Below are 26028 nucleotides of genomic sequence, written 5' to 3' on the forward strand. Positions count from 1 at the left end.
TCCATGTCTGGTTCTAACTGTTGCTTCTTGGCCTGCATACAGATTTCTCAGGAGACAAAAAAGGTGGTCTGGTATTCCCATCTCTTTAAGAATATTCCAATTTGTTGTTATCCATACAGTCAAAAGCTTTAGTATAGTCAGTGATGCAGAAGTAGATGTTTTCTGGAATTCCCTTCTTTTTCTATTATCCAGCAGATGTTGGCAATTTGATCTCTGGTTCCTCTGCATTTTCTAAATCCAGCTTGTACATCTGGATGTTCTCGGTCATGGATGGGGTTAGGATAATTCACTATTTCAGATTAGTGTTTTTACGTCCCGATAGGTGGCATAATCTAGGGATGAGTATATCTTCAGGAATACTTAGTGGATGTGGCTCTAGCTTCCTCACTAATTAGCTTTGGAATTTTGTGCTTTAGTTCCTTGACTCATTAAACAATCAAAAAAAATATTATGCAAGGGAACCCATGAAGTCCCATTCAGAGTTATGACTCTGTGACTCAATCATGTGATTAAAAAAATATATATATATAGTAAGACGTTTGATTCTGCCAAGTGCTCTGTACCTGTTCTGCCTCCCTCCATTGTAAAAGTCATTTATTTATTTATTCATTCACACATTCATTCTCGAAGCCCTTACTTTGGACTTACTATGTTTCAGGTCCTATGCCATGGCCCACAGATACCAAGATTATTTAGATACAACCTCTTTTCTTGAGGTGCTCAGGGCCTATAAGAAGATCTCTTTCTTTATCAGGTTTCATCGCAAGGGCCTAACTGTAGAAAGTTAAAGTTTCCATGCATTAACTCAACATGTGTCCATACTATTAAGTGCTGATGATAACGGAGAAGGCAATGGCACCCTACTCCAGGCCTCTTGCCTGGAAAATCCCATGGACAGAGGAGCCTGGTGGAATGCGGTCCATGGGGTCACTAAGAGTGGGACACGACTGAGCGACTTCACTTTCACTCTTCACTTTCATGCATTGGAGAAGGAAATGGCAACCCACTCCAGTGTTCTTGCCTGGAGAATCCCAGGGACGGGGGAGCCTGGTAGGCTGCCGTCTATGGGGTCGCACAGAGTCGGACACGACTGAAGCGACTTAGCAGCAGCAGCTGATGATAACTGGTATTTCACTTTGAAGAACTGTTTTCCTTCCTTCGTTTCTTTCCTCCCTCCCTTTCTTCCTTCATTGCTTCCCGTATCAGTGGGAGCAGGGTAACACAGGGCAAAGAGTATGGGCTTTGCCAGCAGATATAGGCTTGGAATTTTGGAACTGTCCCTTACCTGCTGTGTGATCCTGGGCAGGTGACCTGCTCTGAGACTCCATTTTTCACATCTACAGAGTGATAAGGATATTTTCTTCAAGAGTTGCAGAATCATATTGGTTGAATAAGATGATGCAAACAGAAAACTACTGAATGGATGATGGCTATTACTTTTAAATTGGGAAGCCACTGGACATTAAACATCCTTCTTAAGAGTAAACCAGCAGAGGTGACTTTCCTAATGTGAACCCTCTAAGACACTTTACATACTATCATCTATGGCCTTAACCTCTGCCCAAGAGTTGTAGGACCAAGATATCTGTGAGGGCTCTGCAGGTACTAGAGAAATATGAATCCATATTAGTTTGAACCATACGAAATTGCCAACATTTGACCTGACCTAGAAAAATGGTAATTTTGTATGCATGCACGCTAAGTTGCTTCAGTCACGTCTGACTCTTTTGAGACCCTGTGCACTGTAGCCTGCCAGACTCCACTGTCCATGGGATTCTCCAGGCAAGAATACTGGAGTGGTTTGCCATGCCCTCCTCCAGGGGTTCTTCCCCACCCAGGGATTGAACCCACATCTCTTTATGTCTCCTGCATTGGCAGGTGGGTTCTTTACCACTAGTGCCATCTGGGAAGTCCAATGGTTCAACCTAATACCACTACTGATACCACTAAAAGCACATTTCAGTTTTGTCCTTTTTAATGTGAATGGCATGTAAAATTTAAATCTTGGGCTCTCTTGGGTTAGACTGTGCATGTGTGCTCAGTCATGTCTGACTCTTGTTGACCCCATGGACTGTAGCCCTCCAGGCTCTTCTGTCCATGGGATTTTCCAGGCAAGAATACTGGAGTGGGTTGCCATTTCTTTCTCCAGGGGATCTTCCTGACCCAGGGATTGAACCCACATCTGCATCTCCTGCATTGCAGGCAGATTCTTTACCACTTGAACCATTGGGGAAGTCCTATTATTTCCTGGTTAAACACATTCAAGCAGTAAAATTCATGTTATTTGTTTTTACAGTAAAGAAGAAACAGTAAAATAAATCTCGTGGTTTTTTTTTTTCCCACAATAGTTTTAAAATGTTCAAATTTGAGTTCGATTTTGTGGAAATTTCAGCCTCAGGCAGTGGGGGAAGGTACATTAAAATTCGTATTTCTTGTTGGATATTAAGCAAAAGAGCAAATCTTTGACTCTTAAGCGAGTGACATTAAGATTGTCAACTAATGAGTTGAAACTTGTTCTGACTGTGATACATTACTGAGCAAAGATTAGAGCAAATTAGTATCACAGAGAAAGAGATCCCTATTTTTTTTTTTTTTTTTTGCTATATATGTGGGAGAGATGGAGGATCGGGAATGCGTAGGAGACGTGTGAGAGGGGATGTGGGAGAAGAAGTGTTTAAAATGTTCAAAGGAAACTGAAATGCAGAGAGGGACATGCACACTGGGGTACAGGTTTCCAAAACTAGTTACTCAGACAAGTGCTTCCAGTGTCATCAACAGCACTAGCTCTGAGCTTCTCTTTGTGCTGTCTGCTGGGAACACTCTACCTATTCAGGAGCCACAGGGCGATCCTACCACCCTGGCCTTGCTTGGGAAGCTCAATTCAAATCCTTCCTCTTCTATGAAATCCCCCCTCATAAGTAAAGGGAATTTACACCCTCTCTCCTCAACATTAAAGTAAAGAAAAGTACTTCTATTTCTTCTAACTCCCTCCTCCCAAGTGTTTGATAAATGGTTTTATATTTGTATCTAGGAGCAGTGGTGTGGGCTAGGAAATATTTTTATACATCCGACATGGCCTTAAGACCATCTAGTCTACATTTATTGATTATCTATATAACCTGCCGGAGGCTGCACCACGTACTGGAATCAATAAAAATAAGATTTGGGTTTGCTGTCAGAGAGATCACAGCCTCATGTAGTCACCTTTGAAATGTAAGAATGGACTCAGACGATGAAGGACTCTGCTGCGTTTCTGAAATTCTTTTCTCATGGGGAATATTGCAAATCCTGTAATTCTGCCATTTGAGAGTCAGTGCTCTAGCTTTAAGCTCGTTATACTATTAAAATCTCAATGTAGTTGGGATGACACTTTGCCTTTTTCATGGTATTCAACTTCAAGGTGAATTGGTGCATCTTCCTTTCCAGAAGGGTAGATTTTCACTGAGGGTGCACAGAAAGAACATGGGAACACTAGAATCTCAGGTACACACAGGGTGTGACGGGGAGAGCTCATGGACTAAAAGTGCGGGAGATGGCCCAGAGGTCAGCTTTCAGCTGGCAGGGGCAACGTCCCTGGGTTAAGACGGGATGATCATCAGAAGGCCAGCGTTCGAGGCTGGCTGGCAGAGCTGTGAGCACTAGGACTGCTGGGGCTGCTGCCCAGGAAGGCGGGACCGCCTCTGTGTCAGGCACCAGGCTGGGTGCCTACACCTGGCACACTTAAGCCCCCTAACAATTCTTTGACGTACAAGCCTGCCCTACTTTGCAGAGGACACTTAGTTCAAGGAGGCCAAGTAATTGTCCAAAGTTCTCAGAGCTAGTTAGCAAGTAAAGTAAAGTTCAGATATCTCTCCGTCTCCAAAGCCAACATTTTTCCTTCCTTTTTTTTTTTTTTTGCTCTTCAAGAAATAAAGGAACCTAGTCAACTTTAGCAGAGAAGGCAATGGCAACCCACTCCAGTACTCTTGCCTGGAAAATCCCATGGACGGAGGAGCCTGGTGAGCTGCCATCTATGGGGTCGCACAGAGTCAGACACGACTGAAGTGACTTTGCAGCAGCAGCAGCAGCAGCAGCAGCCAGTTTTAAAGGCCAAATGCTCTTCTAGGGGAAATCATTTTGAATGAATGGCCACTTGAGGACCAGCTTATGACAAGCCAGATGAAGACAACTTGAATGTGAGAACAAATTTTATTTCTGACATTTTCAAGGGTAGAAACAAATGCACTCGATAGGGTCCTTTGAGATTTAATAAAAAAATATCTCCCTCTCTGCAGGTATGCTCTCTCTCAGGCCCTGTAGATGGTTAGCTGTCCCCCGCTGGCTGACTACAATGGAGTGAAATGACACCCTGTTGCTCGGCCCACTTACTTAGCACAGCGCAGAGCTGCCGTAAATGCTTCATAACACGAGAAAATGGAGACTCAGTGAGGCTGAGTAATTCGTTGAAGATTAGTCAGGCATTATGTGGTAGAAACTGGATTTGAAAACTAACCTGTCAGATTCATGAACTCTTGCTTTTAGCTAGTGCCTCTCTGGGTTCTGATACATTTTCTGTGGCGGCACAAATAAGTCTACATTTATTTCTACAGAAAGGCCTTGCACATGCTTTAACAGCCCAACAACAACAAAGGGCCAGCATTTATTAAATCCTTCCTTGTGCCTAATGTGGCACCAACCGTACATGCACTATTTTGACTCTTTCTCCTAACAGCCCTATAAATAGACACGGTCTTCGTTTTGTGACTGAGGAAACTGAGGCAGAGAAGTAAATTGCCCAAGTTCACAATTATAAGTCTAGAGTCAGGCTCCAGATCCACTTTCTTCCCCCCTTGTGTATATACTTTATTTTTACCTTACAGAAGTAGTTATAACTTTTAAAAATAGTACATAAATAAACATAGGTATAAGTCAGCCAGAGCAATATAATTAGTATGTATTTAAAGGAATTAGAACTTTTTTTCCCAGATTAAAATAAGAATTTCTGTAACACAATAAACACCTACATCATAGATTCTTTTGAAGCAAATGGCAACTACATATGTATATGCTGCTAAGTCACTTCAGTCGTGTCCGACTCTGTGTGACCCCATAGACGGAAGCCCACCAGGCTCCCCCATCCCTGGGATTCTCCAGGCAAGAACACTGGAGTGGGTTGCCATTTCCTTCTCCAACATATGTATATATATAAGACAAAAACCAATATGTTGGAGGTACCAAAAACACCTTGTTCGCCACAGTCACTTTGGATTGTAAAAAATAAGTATCATCTGACATCTGGATGCTAAATAAAAGAGCTGGAGGGATAAATAAATGGGGGAGTCACTCTACCCACTTTCCTCTTTCCAATTCTTGGGGTTTAAAGTTTATTTATAGGTTTAACATATACAGTCCCATACCTACTCTCCCTTCTTCAATAACTTCAGGATGGTAGCTTTAAGAAACTAAAGCTTGAACTCTTTCTGAATTTCCCAAAATATTTCTGCACTTCCCTCCCCACCAATGAACCTTGTCAAGGTTCTGTATAAAGTCTATAATATTATTTTCTCCCATGGTACAAGGAACACTAAGGAATACTTCTTCATTTATTCTATAGAGGTCCTTAATTGGTGGAAACTGGATGTACTTTATTTTTCCTCATTGGTTGCAACACATGGCATGCAGGATTTTAGTTCCTCGACTAGGTATGGAACCCCACTACCTGCAGTGGAAGCATGGAGTCTTAAGCACCTAACTGCCAGGGAAGTCCCTGGATGTACTCAAGAGTCTTCAAAATACTTTGTGTTAAAAGACTTTGTGTTGAATCAGCTACAGATGGGCCAGTGGCCCAAGAAGTAGCTAACTCTTGAACAACACTGGGTGAGGGAGTTGTTAGGGGCCCCAGCGCTCTGTAAAGTTGAAAAATCCACCTATAACCAATAGTTGGGTCCTCCCTACATGTGGTTCCTCTGTATCCATTGTTTTGCACTCAGGAATTTAACCAGTCGAGCATAGATAGTATGGTACCATAGTACTTCCTATAGAAAAAAATCCGCACATAAGTAGACTGGCAAAGTTCAAACTTGCATGCTTCAAAGGTCAGCTGTATTGCCTTTCATTTCAATAGTCTCATAGGCATTGACAATCACTTCTTTGTGGATGATTCCCCACTGCTCATGATCTTTATCAGTTCTTATATCTGAGTTCAGATCCTTCCGAGGATCATCAGCAATGTTCACTCCACTCCACACAGGAACACTTGAGTCTCCACGTTTTCCAAGAATCCACCCATGACAGCTTTCAGAGCGGACACCAAGCTTCTGCCCAACCCAAGAAGGGAAATGAGCAGTGTCCAGATTATGGCCACTTCCAATAACATGATTTTTGGGAAATTCATTCAACGTCCAGGCTACATGAGATATCCATTAGATTAGAAACAATAATCAGTTTGCCAGCCATGGGGATTGTATTGGATAATATTTTAAAACATTGGAGACAGTCACATTTCGGTGGATTAAATGAAGGTGTGTTTCTCCTCCTTCTTGATGTACACCTGCTGTGATAATCACTAAGGTGGAGTTTGCAGTGACAAGAGAACCTTTCCTGGAAACAGCGTTTGGCATTTTCAGAAAAGGACTGCCATGCTCAAGATCTGGCGTTTCATCTTTCAATTTGGCTTCATAAATACCCACAGAGGCAAGTTCATCATTCACATCTTCTAAAAAATGATGATAGCAGAGGTCAGGCCAACCAATCTGCTTCCTATATCTTATTGTGAAGAATGATCTTCTTGGAAGCAAAATTCATCATAAATTCATGGGTGACAGGGGTGAAGAGCAACAAGATGCCTGCCACCTGCAGGGGACACTAAGCCATCCTCAGGTGAAGAAAAACCCCATAATGCCCACTCTAAGCTGGCCCTTAGAACTCCATGAACCCACCTCATGTCTGCTTACACAAGAGGTAGAGGAGGAGATTGGAGAAAGCCTCTGAAAACTCAGCATCTCCCTCCCATGCCACTGTGCAAGGCCATGCCTGCCACCTAGGAACCTCCCCAGGCCTTCACAAAGCCTCCAGAAAGGACTTCTCCCATCGGCTCAGACTAAGATAGTCAAGAGGCTTCTTCTACAGCAAGTGAATCCTAGAGTGAGCCTTTTACAAACCCATGTTGGCTTCCATATTTGATATACATAATAAACCAACCCAGGTCCCTGGAATGATTAGTTTTCAGTGTGAATGCCAAGTCATATCCACATTTTCTGACTCCAGAGCCAACAAGCTTAAGCATTACTATAGCTAAGCCTATCTCCCTTGTTCTCATACCCACTTCAGGACATCCTAATTTCTCTTTAACTCTCTAATATATCTTGTACATTAGCCCTAGTCTGTTGTTTCTTAATTTAAAAAATGCAGCAACTGGAATGGTCCATATAGTCCTGCTGCTGCTAAGTCGCTTCAGTCGTGTCCGACTCCGTGCGACCCCATAGACGGCAGCCTACCAGGCTCCCCCATCCCTGGATTCTCCAGGCAAGAACACTCGAGTGGGTTGCCATTTCCTTCTCCACCATATAGTCCTAGGAAGGGTCTAAGCAGTGTGAAGGTTAGAAACTGTCCCCTTTCTAGGCCCCAGCAGCATATTTCTGTAAATAGGTTTTAGGTACATACTCTGACATCATCATCAGATGGTACCTTGTGGTCACCTAGAACCACGAGATCTTCTGCTAAGCAGCTACGGCCTTATGTCTCCATTCTAAATCGCTGCAATTAATTTTGGGAACTGTATTCTCCCAGATTGTCTGCCTTAGCAAGGAATTTTGTATGTGTGGTAAATATAAGCAGCCAACAAGTATTTACACGGTTTGTGCCAGTAATTTTGTTCCTTATGGCTACTTACTGCATTAATACCTTTTGAACCTCAGTTGTTTTTTTCATTGGAAAATGGGAAAAGAATGTATTCCCTGCTAATGTGGGAAATCCCATGGACAGAGGAGCCTGAAAGGCTACAGTCCATGGGGTGGCAAAGAGTTGGACATGACTTAGCGACTAAACAATAACAATGTTGTGGGAGGTTCAGATGAGATAATGTATAAAATGTAAAGGTGATGTTATGATCACAGATAATCTAGGTTTTAAGACCACACGAGAAAGGTAATTATAACTGCTCAACCCATAATCACAGAAACTATAGCCTACAGCTCCTTTAACTATCCCCAACATAAGATCATTTGTCCAGGTTTTACCAAGAAAAACATTTTTACTATTCTTCTTTCCATTAAAAGATGTTTCAAGTTGGCTTTCATTGCCCTCTAGTGGTTTTTATATGAACCCGGTTGTTAGGTTAAATGAATCCGGGTCTTCTGCATTGCTGGCAGATTCTTGAAACATCTGAGCCATCAGGGAAGCCCCTGTTATATGAAAGACATAAGTATAATTATTACTCTTTAAGATGTTAGTCTTAAAACATTCTTCAAATACTGTTAGGTTACACACATTCCTGTCAGCTGTAGTCCTTAAAGAGTCGACCTGTAGGGACAGTTTCTAACATCATCCAGTGCAACAGAGATATAAGGTGTTGTGTAGTATTTTACTAGGTCTTCAGTCAGAATCTACTGACTTAAAATAATTAACTTTATTAATTCGCTCATGAAGTATTTATAGGATATCTATTATGTGTCAGGAAAGCAAGATAGACATTGTCCTGGCTTACAATCGAGTGAGAAAAATGGAGCATTAAATGTGTTGTTAACAAATTAGAGTGGTGAGTGTGGTGACAAGGAAAGTAGTGGGCCTCTGAGTCTATCAAGATGGGTCCCTAACCTGGGGGGCATCTCTGTGTGTATTGAGAGGGATTCTGAAAGAGGGTGTTCAGAGAGTGTAAAATCGCTCAGTCGTGTCTGACTCTTTGTGACCCCATGGACTGTAGCCTTACCAGGCTCCTCTGTCCATGGAATTCTCCCAGACAAGAATACTGGAGCGGGTAGCCATTCCCTTCTCCAGAGGGATCTTCCTGACTCGGGGAAAGGATGAATAGAAACGACCTATTTAGGAGAAGCGGGTGAGGAGGGGAGAATGGATAATGCGAAGAAGGCAGTTTTAAGAGATGAGGCTGAACAACCAAAAAAAAAAAAAAGCTATATGGAGGAATTTTGACTTTATTCTGATAAGTAAATTATAACCAAACGGACTGAAAAAACATGAATGCATGCCTTCAATTTTTAGTTTTTTAAAAACTTTTATTAAAGGGAAATCTTTAGCAATTAGTCCTAAATGAAATGTTTGGAACCTTCAGTGCTTCTTTTTAAGTCCTAAATGAAATGTTTGGAACCTTCAGTGCTTCTTTTTAGTATCCCAAAGTTCTCTCAAACACACATCCCTAGACTGTTGGAGCTGGAAGGGTCCTCAGACACCACAAGCGTCCGTCCACCCACTTTGCAGGGCTCTGAGGGGCTGTGCTGTGCGCTGCTCAGTTGTGTCCCTTTGCAGCCCCGTGGACGGTAGCCCGCCAGACTCCTCTGTCCATGGGATTTCCAGACAAGAACACTGGAGTGGGTTGTCATTTCCTCCTCCAGGGGATCTTCTCGGTCCAGGGACTGAACCCGCGTCTACCTGGATCTCCTGCATTGCTGGTGGATTCTTGTCCACTGAGCCACGGGGGAAGGTGCTCAGGAACTGGTCGGGTTTCATCGTGTGTCTGCCACTGGGAAATGTTGGCTTGTCCCTTTATGGGTTCAGGGCTCAAATCCTTAGCCTTGATCAGAGGCCTGATGAGTCTCCTGTATCTCCTATCTTGCTGACTTCAGTTGGTTAGAATTCATCAGCACCCCGAGTTTTTAGTTCTGTGTTGGACTTCATGCTCTTTCCTTGGGGCCTAATGACAAGATGGTTTATCTTGGATTTATGGGGAGAATCTGGGAGGTCAGCTCATTTCTGAGGAGAGCGTGAATCCGCCCGAGATCACATCCTCACAAGAGGGTCAGATTTAGCCTCTTCTCTGAACGCCTGTGTCTCTCTGTACTTTTCTGCTGCCGTCACTCTGGGTGGACCTACTCACTTCTTCTAGACTACATGTATCTTGAGGACGTGACAGAAGGCTTCGTCATCACTACATCCTGCATAGCAAGGCAACGCAGAACCTGAAGACCTCTATCAAGTTTGCTGTCATCAGGAAAGGGTGGATAAATGAACAGATTGGGATGTCTCATTTCCTAACAGAAGTTTTAAGTAGATACTGGTGTAAGGGAATGAAAAACATATTATCTTAATAGACTGCAATCAGAATTTTTCTCAGGGGAAAAAAACTGAGAAAATACAATGAAGTGAAAGGAGAGTCTCTCACGATTGAGCAAAAATGACAGCTGCGTTTTTAATGAGAAATGACCATGAATTGGAAGGTAATCAGAGATGAAAGAAGTCAGGAGGAGAGGAAAACGAGAGATCTGTGCAGCGTGCGAGAGTTCCCAAAGGACTTTCCACCAGAGACAGCTGATGCCCGTTTTAAAACGCTCCAGGTCTGGTGTGAACTCACTGCCATCTTTTTGAACTGAGGTGTACTGTCGACTATACAAAGGAGATGCTGATAAACACTCGATGTAATTTATGTTTAATACAGAAAGTGTGCTTTTCTGTGATGCTTGCAATTCTGGGACAACTAACTCATATCCATACGTACTGAATGTGGAAGCAGATTTTAAAAAATGAAAGTAAAATGTAGTTTCCAGCCTCCTGAATTCTATCACAAATCTGTGAGTAGAATAATAAAAATACATGAAAAAAATGGTCATAGTTTAGGGCAGCTTCTGTTGCACTAATCTATGCCTATTAGCGGTATAGGAGATAAATATTTTGTAGCTTGAATCACGGTATCATTCAACAAGGTCAATCAGGAATGTTTTCCTCCAGGGTAGATTTTGAACAGAGAGAAATAACAAGCAATTAAATTATATGGAAGATTAACTATTGGCCCTTCACTGATCCTTCTTTTCCTTTCCTTCAAGCAAGAGAATCATCGATTAGTCTATGTTTAGGAAGGAGCAGCATTTTTCATTTTCTCAAGCAGTCTTGTTTGGCTGTCAGGGCTCCTGGCTGATTCTTAGCATTTTGTGTCTTTAAAAAATGGGACGCTCATAAAAAAAGAAAAAAAAAAAAGAGGAAAGAAACAGCAATAAAGTCACAAATTTTACTTTAGCATATTAATTCACTTTTATTCTATGAATTATATGTATATGCACATATATGTATATATAATATATATATGCTGTGTGCTGTGTTAAGTCACTTCAGTTGTGTCTGACTCTGCAACCCCCATGGACTGCAGTCCCCAGGGCTCCTCTGTCCATGGGATCCTCCAGGCAAGAACACTGGAGTGGGCTGCCATTTCCTCCTCCAGGGGATATATATATATATATATATATATATATATATGTATATACACACACACACATACAGGCATTGTGTGGCAGGTAGGATCTTAATTTCCTGACGAGGGGTTGAACCTGTGCATTCTGCGATGAAACGGCAGAACCTTAACCACTGGACTACCAGGGAAGTCTTCTGAATGATATTTTAAAACTCTAGCATTAGGATAACAATCAGTTTTAAATACATACAACAGTACAAAAACTCAGCAAACAGGCCAGATACCACTGGTGAATGCAAGTGTATGCAATATCTATCTCTTACTGCCATCTTGTGGACTCTTGGAGAATAACCACAGTGGTAATGTTTTCCTTGTATCTGGGAGCACCCGGTTTGTATGCCACAGTGTATGAAAATAACTGGGAGAAGGAATAAGAAAAGAGCAGCTAAATTACCAGGTTTCATTTAATGTTATGACTTTGGAGGTACCATTTATCTTCTCTGTGGCTTGGTTTCTTTGTGAAAAGTGGGTATTACAGATAATGGTGTGTTTCTTGTCTGTCTCAAGGTTGCTTTGAAAATTAAAACATAAATTGCTCTGTAAATCAGAAAATACTATTCAGAAACAATGACGTATTATCCTTGTCCTCGTACAGTACTACTAGATTAAGGATGTGTGTTAAATTGCTTCAGTGGTGTCCTACTCCTTGCAACCCAATGGACTGTAGCCCACCAGTTTCCTCTGTCCATGGGATTCTCCAGGCAAGAATACTGGAGTGGGTTGCCATTTCCTCTTCCAGGGGATCTTCCTGACCCAGGGATCAAACCCGGGTCTCTTACGTCTCCTGCATTGGCAGGTGGGTTACCTAAACATTTTGTGTGTAACACGGTAAACATGATTCAGACTGAAGAATCAGGCTTCAATCTGAAGGTGCTGTTTGTTGTATCTTGGAGTACTAGGTTCGTAGGCCACAGCATGTGAAAATACAGTAACTGGGAAAAGATGTGTAAGAAAAGAGTAGGTCAACGTCCAGGTTTCCATTTAATTGTGTCACTTTGGGTGCACTATTTGACTTCTCTGGTTTTCGGAGCGATTTGTCTTGTAAGTCTCTGAGGACGAGAGAGTAGAGGTTCCCAATGACAAGAATCCTTAGAGGTTATTTCTCCAGGAGCAGATACTTATGTGGGCTTGGGGGCTGGAAAAGTGGGCATTTTCTGATTTCCTAGTTTGTGATGTGCAAGTGGGTCCCGACATCCCCAAAGCAGAGCAAGTATGCAGTCTCGAAAGAGCTGCTTCCAGGAAAGAAAATGCCACCCGTGGGATACTATCTACCCACCCGCACTTCAGTCATTTCTCATGTAAGCTTTGCGTCTTGGTTCTCTCTCTCTCAGACTGCACTGCAACTAGAATACCGAGGTACTATGTTGGATCATGATGGCAGAGGCAACTTAAAAAAGATTCATTTCAGTGAAAAATTTGAAATAAACAGTTAAAGGCTTTCCCTTCCCCTTCAGTTCAGTTCAGTGGCTCAGTCGTGTCCGACTCTCCGCGACCCCATGAGTCACAGCACGCCAGGCCTTCCTGTCCGTCACCAACTCCCAGAGTTCACTCAAACTCATGTCCACAGAGTCGGTGATGCCATCCAGCCATCTCATTCTCCGTCGTCCCCTTCTCCTCCCGCCCCCAACCTTTCCCAGCATGAGAGTCTTTTCCAGTGAGTCAACCCGTCGCATGAGTTGGCCAAAGTATTAGAGTTTCAGCTTTAGCATCAGTCCTTCCAATGAACACCCAGGATTGATCTCCTTTAGAATGGACTGGTCTTAGGGAAGATTTATTCAAGTTCTTTCATTTGCTAAGGTATTCATCACTCACAAACACCTCTGCGTGTGGAGCCCTGGGTTAGACCCTATACATCTATCCTCAAGAAAACTCAATATCTTTTGGGGGAAATATTCATGAAAAAAAATCAAGACCAAAAGGAGAACACAGGATGTCACTGAAGAACTGCAGAGACACAGGTTTGGGAGAAGGTGGGAGGCCTGCTCTTCTTGTATTTGAGTCCTACTTAAATGCTTTCTGTAAACCCTTTCCTTCAGCTTCCTCCATACGTAGTAAAGTTCTCTCTCCTCTAAACTCCTGAAGCTCTTAACTAGATTAACTAGTTCCCCTGGTGATCATCTTGGGCACACTGCCTGGTTAGTTTTCACCAAACCAGTCTCTATCCTCACTTCTTAATAATTAAAATGTCTTTCTAAAACTGTCATTTACAAATGATAGTCACGTGGTTTCAAACGTAACTTTCCTTCCTTTCTGATATTAAAAAAATATTTTAACTAAAAACATGTTCTCAGCATCTACTATATGTTAGGAATTCCGGTTTCAGAAATTGTCCGCCTTCAGTTTTTAGACATAATTTCAGAGCATGAGTCCCCACCCCTCCCAACCCGATTTGCTTCAAAGTGGGAATTTCCAGGGGGGCAATATGTGTGAGGATTTTCTACAGGTTGAACAATTTTATATCCTGGAGATGCGGTAGCATCTGTCTGGCTTTATTCCTTTTTCCGGCCCAAGAGTTTCTTCCTTTCCACTATGTACTGTCCAGGTTCCTTATGTTCCTTAATATGGTCTTATTTAAGGATTTGCCTCCATCCACCTTGCTCTGACCTCCCATTAGACCTGAGGACCTGGAGGGCAGAGACCCCACTATTTAACGCTGTGTTCCTGAAGCTGGGCATGTCGTGATCTTCACGTGGGTCTATTTCTGCTCTGCATGTGCTTCTCCTGCCCTTTCCAGCACCCTCATGCGTCACACGCAGACCTGCACACCAACAACGGAGCGCACGCCTCATGACCCACGGTTTCTTCTGCTTCAAATCCTGCAGCTGCTCAGAACCTGGGCGGAAGTTAGGAAGCAAGGGCCAACGCCTCCCCGGGGAATTTTGGGGTGGTCGAGAGAGGGGGCCCATGCTGCGCGGAGCGCTGCTGACGGGGGGCTCATTGGCTCCTCTCAGGTGTCAGTCGCTGGGCACGATCCCGTGGTGAGGTGGGAGTGGTGATGATGGTAAAGAAGACAGGCTGATATCAAGGAACTCAACACAACTGATTTAAATGACAAAACAGCAGGATGGGAAGATGGAAACAAACGATGTGATTGTTCCTTTCTGTCACACTGGCCCCGCATTATAACCATGTTCATGCCCTGTCTCTTCACTGGGTTACTGCTCCATGAAGGTGGGATCAGTTTCATATGCACCTTTCTCTTCCTTACATCACCTAGCGTAGCACTTGACGGTCATATGTCATTATTGAGCGCCTATGAAGCGCCAGGCCCTGTTCCTGCCCTGGGAATATAGCACTAAACAAAATGGACCAACAGGAGACAATGAATCAAAGAATTAAAACTTCAGAATTTCAGTCAAGTAAATGAAGTGTTTTCCACCTCTTCTCTTCCTTCCCTCTTTCTCTAAATATATGTAAATATATATATGCATATGTGTGTGCATGTATATACATATATATTTAGGTGAATTGATAAATAAGACACCAATTTTCTCCTCTCTATTATATCATTTCTATCAACTTTTGTAATTACCCTCTAATTAAGAAAAAATTATTGAATGATTTTTTGGCATATACAAATAGCTATTGTTATAAGTACTGTTATAATTGTCCTCCAGTTAAGAAAAACTTATTAAATGATTTTTTGGGTGTGTATTGAGATGATTGTAAGATTTTTGTAATTTATTTCCTTTATTCTATTAATATAGTCAATTATGATAATTGATCAAAAAGTTTTTTTTTTGAAATATTTACAGTGATTTACAGCATTGTATTGGTTTCTGGTGTACAGGAATGTGCTTCAGAATATATATTCTTTTACATATTCTTTTCCATTCTGGTTTATTACAGGATATAGAATATAGCTTCCTGTGCTATAAGGTAGGAACTTGTTGTTTATCTATTTTATATATAATAGTTTGTATCTGCTAGATAATTGATTTGCAAATGTTAAACCTCTCACTCCTGGGAAGAAAAATCACCACTTGGTTGTGACCATAATAATATATATACATATGGATTTGGTTTGCTCATATTTTGGTAAAGATTTTTTGCATCTATATCATTTAATTCTCATAAGAACTCTACAAGGAAGATAATTATTATGATCTCCACTTTACAAATAAACAACTGAGCCTTTTATTGTTCAGTTGCTCAGTCATGTTGGACTCTTTGCCACCCCAAGGACTGCAGCACGCCAGGCTTCCCTGTCCTTCACTATCTCCCAGAGTTTGCTCAAACTCATGTCCATTGAGTTGAGGATGCCATCCAACTCATCTTCTGTCACCCCCTTCTCCTCCTGCCCTCAATTTCTCCCAGCATCAGGGTCTTTTCTAATGAGTTAGCTCTTCATATCAGGTGGCCAAAATATTAGAGCTTTAGTTTCAGCATCAGTCCTTACAATGAATATTCAGGGTTGATTTCCTTTAGGATTGACTGGTTTGATCTCCTTGCCATCCAAGGGACTCTCAGGAGTCTTCTCCAGCACCACAGGTCAAAAGCATCAATTCTTTAGCACTCAACCTTCTTTATGGTCCAACTCTCATATCCATATATGACTAATGGAAAAACCATAGCTTTGACTATACAGACCTTTGTTGGCAAAGTGATGTCTCTGCTTTTTAATATGCTTTGTAGGTTTGTCATAGATTTTCTTCCATGGAGTAAGTGGCTTTTTATTTCATGGCTGCGGTCATCGTCAGCAGTAATTTTAGAGCCCCCCAAAATAGTCTGTCCATGAAGTGATGGGACCAGATGCCATGATTTTAGTTTTTTGAATGTTGAGTTTTAAGCCAGCTTTTTCACTCTGCTCTTTCACCTTCATCAAGAGTCTCTTTAGTTCCTCTTTGCTTTCTGACATTAGAGTGGTGTCATCTGCATATCTGAGGTTATTGATATTTCTCCTGGCAATCTTGATTCCAGTTTGTGAGTCATCCAGGCTAACATTTAGCATGAAGTACTCTGCATATAAGCTAAATAAGCAGAGTTACGATATACAGCTTTGACATACTCCTTTCTCAATCTGGAACCAGTATGTTGTTCCATGTCCAGTTCTAACTGTTGCTTCTTGACAAGCATACAGATTTCTCAGGAGGCAGGTAAGGTGGTCTGGTATTCCCATCTCTTTAAGAATTTTCCACAGTCTGTTATGATCCTTTCAGTCAAAGGCTTTAGCATAGTCAATGAAGCAGAAGTAGATGTTTGTTTTTGGAAATTCCCTTGCTTTTTCTGTGATCCAACGGATGTTGACAATTTGATCTCTGGTTTCTCTGTCTTTTCTAAAACCAGCTTGTACATATGGATGTTCTTGGTTCATGAACTGTTGAAACACAGCTTGAAGGATTTTGAACATTGTCTTGCTAACATGTGAAATTAGTGCAATTGTGCAGTAGTTTGAACATTCTTTGGCTTTGCCCTTCTTTGGGATTGGAATGAAAACTGACCTTTTCCAGTCCTGTGGCCATTGCTAAGTTTTCCAAATTTGCTGGCACGTTGAGTGCAGCACTTTAACAGCATCATCTTTTAGGATTATAAACAGGTGGAATTCCATTACCTTCATTAGCTTTGTTCATAGTAATGCTTTCTAAGGCCCACTTGACTTCACAAACTCCAGGATGTCTGGCTCTAGGTGAGTGATCACACCATTGTGGTTATCTGGGTCAATAAGACCTTTTTTATACAGTCTTCAGTGTACTCTTCCCATCTCTTCTACTTTTGTTAGGTCCTTACTGTTTTTGTCCTTAATTGTGTCCATCTTTGCAAGAAGTGTTCCCTTGGTATCTCTAATTTTCTTGAGATCTCTAGTCTTTCCCATCATATTGTTTTCTTCTATTTCTTGGCATTGTTCACTTACGAAGGCTTTCTTATCATTCCTTAGTATTCTTTAGAATTCTGCACTCAGTCGGGTATATCTTTCCTTTTCTGCTTTGCCTTTCACTTCTTGATTAATTAATCATGAGATTGTGGCCTACAATTTTCTTACAATGTTTTGGTATCAGGGTTATGTTGGCCTCAAAATGTAGTAAAAGTATGATTTTAAAATTAAAAAAAAATTGCTTTTATAAAACCAAACAAACCCTACCCTCTAGTGACCATCCTATTTTATTCCCCCTTTTAGCACAACTCAAAGGAGATGCCTGTTCTCATTGTGATTAACTTCTCTGCTTTCATTATGAAATCCACTTCACACAGTTCCTCACCCTGCTGCTGCTGCTAAGTCACTTCAGTCGTGTCTGACTCTGTGTGACCCCACAGACGGAAGCCCACCAGGCTCCCCCGCCCCTGGGATTCTCCAGGCAAGAACACTGGAGTGGGTTGCCATTTCCTTCTCCAATGCATGAAAGGGAAAAGTGAAAGTAAAGTCGCTCAGTTGTGTTCAACTCTTAGCGACCCCATGGATTGCAGCCTACCAGGCTCCTCCATCCATGGGATGTTTCAGGCAAGAGTACTGGAGTGGGGTGCCATTGCCTTCTCCTCCTCACCCTATTGCACTACAGAAACTGCTTTTTCATTTGATCCATAGGTTATTAAATTCAGCAGATAATTTTCATTTCCCATCTTAACATGACTTACCAGCAACATTTAAGAGTGATCCCACCCTCTTGAAATATTTAGCTCCTGGGGTCCTACTTGATTTCCTCCTACTTTATTGGTTTTTCCTTTTTGTTCCCTTTGCGGCTTCCTCCTTTTCTCCCCAAGGAGGACCTGGCCACACTCCAGGCCTCAGTCTGTCTCCCTCTGTTACCTGATCCATCTGTCGGAGCATCTCTGTCTCAACTGATAGTATTTCTTCTTGTGTGCTTTTTCAGGTAGAAAACCTTGAAGTCATCCTTCACAGCTTCCTTTCTCTTTTAGGAAGAGAAAGGAAGCTTTCTCCACACCCAGGCTTTTAGGAAATCGGTTAACTGTCCCTTCTAAACATATCCAGAATCATTCCTCACCTCCTCCACTTCGACCACAGCTGCCCCGCCTCCATTATTCAGGCCGGGTCCCAGCTGGCCTCCTGCTTCATCTCTGTCCATTGACAGTCTGTCATCAACATGGCGGCCTGAGTGATCATCTCACAGTGTGAGTGAGATAACATCCTGTCCCTCTGCTGACAACCCCCACGGCGCTTCCCTCCCTCAGAGGAAAGCAAAGCCTTATGGGGGCCGATGAGGCTGTGCTCTGTGACTCACCCGTTACCTCTCTGTCCTCGTCTCCCACGTTCCTTCTCTTCCTCCCGGTCCCACCAGAGTGAATTCCTCAAACACAAAAGGCAGAGCTCTTCCTGTTTCCCAGAGGTTGGCCTGGCCCACTCTCCTTCCCTTCATTCTTGGCTAAAATGTCACCTCCTCAGTGTGGTCTGCTCTGACTGCCTTCCTGAAATGTTCAACTCCTCTCCCAGCACCTCAGATTTACCTTACATTGTTCTATTGGTTTTCATTGCACTCTCATGTCCTAATAGATTATACAATTTCATTATCCATTACTTTAAAAAAAAGGTTTTCCCCATAGAATATAAAAAGCACTGTGAGGCAGCCATTTTCTTTCTTTTCTTTCTTCCCTTCCTATCTTTCCCCTCCTCCTTTCCTCTCTCTCTCTCCTCTCTCTAACTTCCTTCCTCCCTTTCTTTTATACTCCTAACACTTACAATAGTGCCTTACATGTAAGAGCTGGTGAAGAAACTGCCATTGCGTGAATGCATAAATGAATGGTCAGTACTGATTAGGCACTGCATCAACGGCTTAAATACTTTATTTATGCTCACAATAAGGCTGACAGGTATTATCATCCCCATTTACAGATAAGGAAATTAGTGTCCTAAGTGATAAACTGGATAAAGCTCACAAAGTTTTTGAGCCTTTCCACCTAGACAACTGGGCTTTCCAGGTGGTGCCAGTGCTAAAGAACCTGCCTGTCAATGCAGGTAGATGCTGGAGACAAGGTTTTGATCCCTGGGTGGGGAAGATCCCCTGGAGGCAGGCACAGCAACCCACTCCAGTATTCTTGCCTGGAGAATCCATGGACAGAGAAGCCTGGCTGGTGGGCTATGGTCCATAGGGTTGCCAAGAGTTGGACCTGACTGAAGGGGCTTTGCACACTCGCACCTAGAACACTGTGCTGAGATGATATTAGGTGGAGCAATCAGGGTAGGGAGAATGTGGCCTGGGCATAGCAGCAGAAGCCCTCAGCATAACCACGCCCAGGGTTGCTTGTAACTGGAAACACATAGTTGTTCTCTTCAAATGACTAATTCCTTTTTGTGTTCAAAATACAACCCAGTATTAACTTTCCTGGAACTCTTTCCTGGGTTCTCCCAAGAGATTAATTCAGCAGGCCCCTTGTGGTCAACACTGGAGCAATGACTTTGATTTTAGTGTAAGAGGGAAGAAGAGGTAAAAAGAGATTTATTGTGTACTTCCTAGGTGGTGGGTACTTCAAATGGTCTGATTTCCATTATCCTATAGGATAAAACTCTGAGACTCAGAAAGTTTAAATAACTTGATCAAGATCACGAGGTTAGTAAAAGGTGAAGCTAGGACTGGATCCTAGGTCTGCCTGATTTCTAAGTTAGTACTTTATTTTTTTTACCTTCCATACCAACCTCAGAGACTCTATCAACTCTAATCATGCTGTTTACCTGTGTGATACTATGATTTATTATAAGAAATATACATTTGATCTTTGTTCCTGTTTGTGTTTCAGAGCTCCTAAAACCCTTGGAATTTTCCAAAGTGATGACTGAGAGACAAAGATGTCTTCTGTTGTGTTAATGGCTCCACTAGGGATGGAGGCTAGGTTCGGGGAGAACCAACAATGTTAAGAACATTCAGTCTTCCCCCTTCCTCTCTCCCTGCTCCCCCCACCCCCACCAGCCCAAGACCTTATGGGAGAGGTTGGGAGCTGGCAACTGAGTTTGCCTATGGGCAAAGATTTAATCAATTATGCCTATGAATGGGGCCTCCATGAAATGAGGAGAGAGTATGGAGAGCTTCTGGGTTGTTGAACACATGGGGATGTGGGGACTGTCATGCCTGGAGAGGGCATGGAAACTGCGCTTTCCCCCATGCCTTGTCCTGTGCATCTCCTCCATCAGGCTTTCCCTGAGTTATACCCTTTTATAACAAACTGGTGATCTCTAAGTAAAATGTTTCTCTGACTTCCATGGACTGCTCTAGCAAATTAACTGAGCCCAAGGAAGGGGTCGTTGGAAACGTCAACAAATAGGTGACCCGCCAGCTGGTCAGAAGCACAGGTGACAACCTGGACTTGAGACTTGTTTCTGAAGTAGTGGTGTGGGGTTGGGGGCAGTCTTATGGGGCTGAGCCTTTAGCCTGTGGAATCTGATGCTACCTCCAGGGTCAGAATTGAGTTTAGTTAATAGGACACTTAGCTGGGCCTCCCTGGTAGCTCAGTCGGTAAAGAATCCACCTGCAATGCAGGAGAGCCCAGTTCGATTCCTGGATTGAGAAGATCTGCTGGAGAAGGGATAGGTTACCCACTCCAGTATTCTTGGGCTTCTCTTGTGGCTCAGCTGGTAAAGAATCCGGCCACAATGTGGGAGACCTGGGTTTGACCCCTGGGTTGGGAAGATCCCCTGGAGAAAGGAAAGGCTACCCACGCCAGTATTCTGGCCTGGAGAATTCCATGGACAGTCCATGGGGTTGGAAAGAGTCAGACGCAAATAGGCAACTTTCACTTTCACTTAGCTGGTGTCAAGAAATTGCTTGTTGGGGTGGGGAATACCTGCCCATACCCATACAGATAATTGCGTGGGGAAATTGGAGGCCAGAATACTCTGCTTAAACCCTTTCCACAAGCTGCTGCTGCTCTTTCATCTTCACTCCCTCTTAAGGCGTTAGAAGGTGTATAAGGTGCCTCCTTCCTCGCTAATCTCACTGTCTCAGAATTCCCTCTCTGGATCTGAATCACCTCACACACTGTGCTCTCCCTGTCTCCTGGGCCAGTGGACAGGCTGTTCTCCCATTTCATGTTTTCTTCCTTGCACAGCCCCTTGGTCTGGCTGTCTGTTCTACATCTAACAAGGCCAAGGTAAGATACCATTTCTTTAGAGACATATTCCTGGTACCCTGGCCTAGGTCAGGTCCCCTGTGTGTGCTCCCCTTTGGTAGCACATTCAGAACTCAAATTTGCAAACTCCATGAGGGTAAAGATGGGACCCATCATATTCATTGTGTGCGTGCTCAGTTGCTCAGTTGTGTGTAACTCTCTGCAGGCACTGTAGCCCATCAGACTTCTCTGTCCATGGGATTTCCCAGGTGAGTATCCTGGAGTGGGTTGCCATTTCACCCTCCAGGGGATCTTCCTGACCCAGGGATTGAACCTGCGTCTCCTGCAGCTCCTGCATTGGTAGGCGGATTCTTTACCACTGAGCCACGTGGGAAACCCATCATGCTGTTGCTACTGCTAAGTCGCGTCAGTTGTGTCCGACTCTGTGCGACCCCATAGACGGCAGCCCACCAGGCTCCGCTGTCCCTGGGATTCTCCAGGCAAGAACACTGGAGTGGGTTGCCATTGCCTTCTCCGAAACCCATCATAGTCACCACTATATCTAATCCATGGCATTGTCTTATTCAGGGTAAGACAATATATTTTTCATATTTTTATACATATATTTTCCTTATTTTTTCTGTCCCAACCAATAGTAGAACTGGAGGCCAATAGTAGAACTGGAGGCCATGCTCCATTGGATTTGATCTTCATCTTTCTCAAAGACCAAAATGTGGATTCAATAAAAAAAAAATGATGATTAATTCTTCATTTATTAGAAGGTGTTTGTAACTGTTTCATAAAACAACACAGACTTCTCAGACAAGGTACATTGGTTTGTAAATCCCTTAATCTCAGGAAGATATTTTTAATTACTGTGGGGCACAATGCGCTGGAAACAGAAAGTCACCATTAGAAATATTATTCACGGTCCACAGACATTGGCAGAGTTGATACCCTGTCCTCGCTTGAATCGCTTGTTGGCATGCCTAGATGAGCAGAGCTAAGAGGGCACTGCCAGCTGCCCAAATGCTGGCCCAGGCCCTTCCCAAAGGAGGCCTCTCTCCAGGAATCATTTCTCCTGTTTAAGAAACTATTATGAATCTCACGATCTTAGATCCAAACAATTCCTCATACAGAATTCAGTGAGCCACATGATTCCTAATGGACATCTATCATTTAGCTGGTGTGTCCAAATATCCTTCTTTGGGGGCAATCCAAGACTGGAAGGAGGTACAGTCTTGTACCCCCTAGAAAGGTGGGGGGGTCGCAGCTAGAGTAGGGTGCCCAGGCAGATATGCCTGCCAGGAACTCGGAACCATCACACTAAGGTGTAAGATACATAGAAAGTGAGAGGTTTTCAAGCACCCCCAGCAGCGTGGCTGGGCTGTCAGTGACCTGTGATAATGACCTCAAGAACAGCATCCTTAACAGACTGACCCTCAGCAGAATTTCCTTCCTGGCTTCTGAGCTTGGTTCCCCAGCCTTCCTGGGATTCAGTGAGTTATCTCTTCTTTCCCTCATAAATTCCTTTTCCATTTAAGTCACTCAGATATCTGTTGTCTGGAACTCTGGCTGGTAAATCCAGTATGGCACTCCCAGCAGGCACATTCCTAGAGTAGTTAGCCTCACAGGCAAGGAAGCTGGTTGTGACAGAAGGAGACCCCTGCCTGGCTTCAAGTTAGAAGCGTTCACTTTCCTTGTATAAAATAACAAGGTGATGATCTTCCTACCTATCCTGAAGGGATGCTATCGGAATCAAATCAAGATAATGTCCGCAGGAAGGGACTTGGTACATAGAAATGGTGAGGCAAATTTCACAGTTATGAGGGCTTGGCTAGCATAACAGTTAGAGGGAAAACCAAACTGGAGCTAAGAATCAGTCCACTTTCAGTTGAGGATCACCCCTTCCTCACAATTTGAGAGGTCTCCCCAAGGGTTCCCCTTTATCAGGGGTCAGCTGTGATAGGGCATTTTCAGTGTGTGCATGAAAAAGGCTCAGGATCAAGTGTTGCTTCACCCTTTGAGGCTTGCATCACCTAAGCAGGGCTCTTTATCACTTAATAGTTTTTTGGAAGAAGAGTACATTTTATAAACAGAGTTTTAAACAAACATTATGATAGTATTCGGGCTTCCCAGGTGGTGCGGTGGTTAAGAACCCACCTGCCAACGCAGGAGACTTGGGTTCAATCCCTGGGTTGGGAAGACTCCCCTGGAGGAGGAAATGGTAACATGCTCCAGTATGCTTTTTCTTTTGCTCTTTCTTTTTAATTAAGGATAATTTATAATATGATGTTCCTGCCATACATCAACATGGATTAGCCTTAGGAATACATGTGTCCCCTTCCTCGTGAGCCTCCCTCCCCTCACCCCATCCCATGTCTCTAGCTTGTCACAGAGTCCTGGTTTGAGTTCCCTGAGTCACGCAGCACACTCCCACTGGCTCTCTAATTATGTATGTTAGTGTATATGTTTCCACGCTGCTCTCTCCATTCGTCCCACCCTCTCCTTCCTACTCTCCGGTGTCCACAAGTCTCTTCTCTATGTCTGCATCTCCGCTGCTGCCCTGCAAATAGGTTTATCAGGACCATGTTTCTGGATTCCACATATATGCATTAATATTTACGTTTCTCTTTCTGACTTACTTCCCCATGTATAATAGGCTCTAAGTTCATCCACCTCATTTGCACTAACTCAGATGGTTTCCTTTCTATGTCTGAATAATATTCCATTGTGTATATGTACCACAGCCTCTTTATCCATTCATCTGTCGACGGACACCTAGGTTGCTTCCAGGTCCTGGCTATTGTAAATAGTGCTGCAAGGAACACTGGGGTACATGTGTCTTTTTCAGTTATGGCTTTCTCAGGGTATATGCACAGTAGTGGGATTGCTGGGTCATATGGTAGTTTTAGTCCGAGTTTTCTAAGGAATCTCCATACCGTCTTCCATAGTGGCTGTATCAATTTACATTCCCATCAACAGTGAAGGAGGGTTCTCTTTTCTCCGCATCCTCTGCAGCATTTATTGTTTGTAGATTTTTTGATGATGGTCATTCTGAACAATGTGAGGTGATATCTCACTGTAGTTTTGATTTGTGTTTCTCTAATAATGACCGATGTTGAGCATCTTTTCATGTGCTTATTAGCCATCTGTATGTCTTCTTTGGAGAAATGTCTGTTTAGGTCTTTTGATTGGGTTGCATAAGCTGCTTGTATATTTTGGAAATTAATCTTTTGTCAGTTGTTTTATTTGCTATTATTTTCTCCCATCCTGAGTGTTTCCTTTAATCTTGTTGATAGTTTCCTTTGCTGTGCAAAAGCTTTTGAGCATGGTACTGGCACAAAAACAGAAATATAAACCAATGGAACAAGAGAGAAAGTCCAGAGATAAACCCATACGCCTATGGGTGCCTTATCTTTGACAAAGGAGGCAAGAATATACAATAGGGCAAAAATACGTTCTTCAATAAGTGGTGCTTGGAAAACTGGACAGTCACATGTAAAAGAATGAAATTAGAACACTTTCTAACACCATACACAAAGATAAATTAGAAATGGATTAAAGTCCTAAATCTAAGTCCAGAAACTCTTAGAGGAAAACATAGGCAGAACACTCTATGACATAAATCACAGCAAGATCCTCTGTGTCCCACCTCCTAGAGTAATGGAAGCAAAAACAAAAATAAACAAGTGAGACCACTCCAGTATTCTTGCCTGAAAAATCCCATGGACAGAGGAACCTGGCGGGTTATATAGTCCATGGGGTCGCAGAGTTGGATATGACTGAACAACTGAGCATGCATGCGTGCTGATCTCTGAGAGCTCCTGTAAGTCAATTACGAAAGAATATGTTTGGTTTGGAAAATACGTTCCATTGCCAGAAAGCTAAGTTTTAAGATATTGCGAGTCTTCAGGACAGAAGGGGTTCTTGGGGCCAAGGGTTCAGATAAATACAACTGAGAAGAGCCCTAGGAGTCCCGGCTGCCTTCAGAGAAGTGGGCAAGGATGAGTCATTCATTCATCTAGTAACTTGCTCAGTAACTATGTTCTGTGTTAATCAGTGAACAGATGCTAACACACAGTCCCTGCCCTCAGGGGAAGCTTCAAAAGCTTTAGGTATTGCTTTCAGTCTCCTCAATTTTAGAATCAACGTGTACAGTGGCTTCCTATGGTAGCTCATATTTCTTCTTGTAAACAGCTTATTATTTCAGGCATTTATGTTTTTCTCACTAACTGGACTTAGAGTGCAGGCGGCCTCAGACATAAGCAAATTGCCAAGTTTAATTTTTTCTCTAAAGGCTAGCACTGCAGAAAGAGCATAGCTTTGATATCAGAAGCAATGGTCATTCAAATGACACCTTTGAATGAATGACCATCTTTGTGAATCTGGGCAAATGAATTTCTGCAAGCCTTCAACCTGACATTAGGATGTCAGTGTTATTAGGATTCAGTGTTATTGGATTCAGTGAAATCATAATGTGATTGCAGCACAGATACTCAAAAATATTAAGCGTTTTATTCCTAATTCTCCACTGTTGCTGCTTCCTTGGAGTCCTCTTTGTTGGGGAGCTTTTCCTCCAGAAGCCTTCCCACACCCCAGGCTGGGTACAGCCTCTCATTTGTGACCATGTGGTCCCCAGGATT

General features: G+C 42.9%; 1 protein-coding gene and 1 pseudogene across 11 annotated transcripts in view; both read right to left on the reverse strand.

Moving 5' to 3' along the window:
* Positions 1–26028, reverse strand: part of DLG2 (discs large MAGUK scaffold protein 2) — a 1481746-nt gene that overhangs the window by 393273 nt on the left and 1062445 nt on the right. The window lies entirely within an intron of this gene.
* Positions 5233–9172, reverse strand: LOC129549059 (L-lactate dehydrogenase A-like 6B; annotated as a pseudogene).

Source organism: Moschus berezovskii, chromosome 25, assembly GCF_049115385.1.
Source record: "Moschus berezovskii isolate FMDL1 chromosome 25, NW_MosBer_1.0, whole genome shotgun sequence".
Lineage (NCBI taxonomy): Eukaryota > Metazoa > Chordata > Mammalia > Artiodactyla > Moschidae > Moschus > Moschus berezovskii.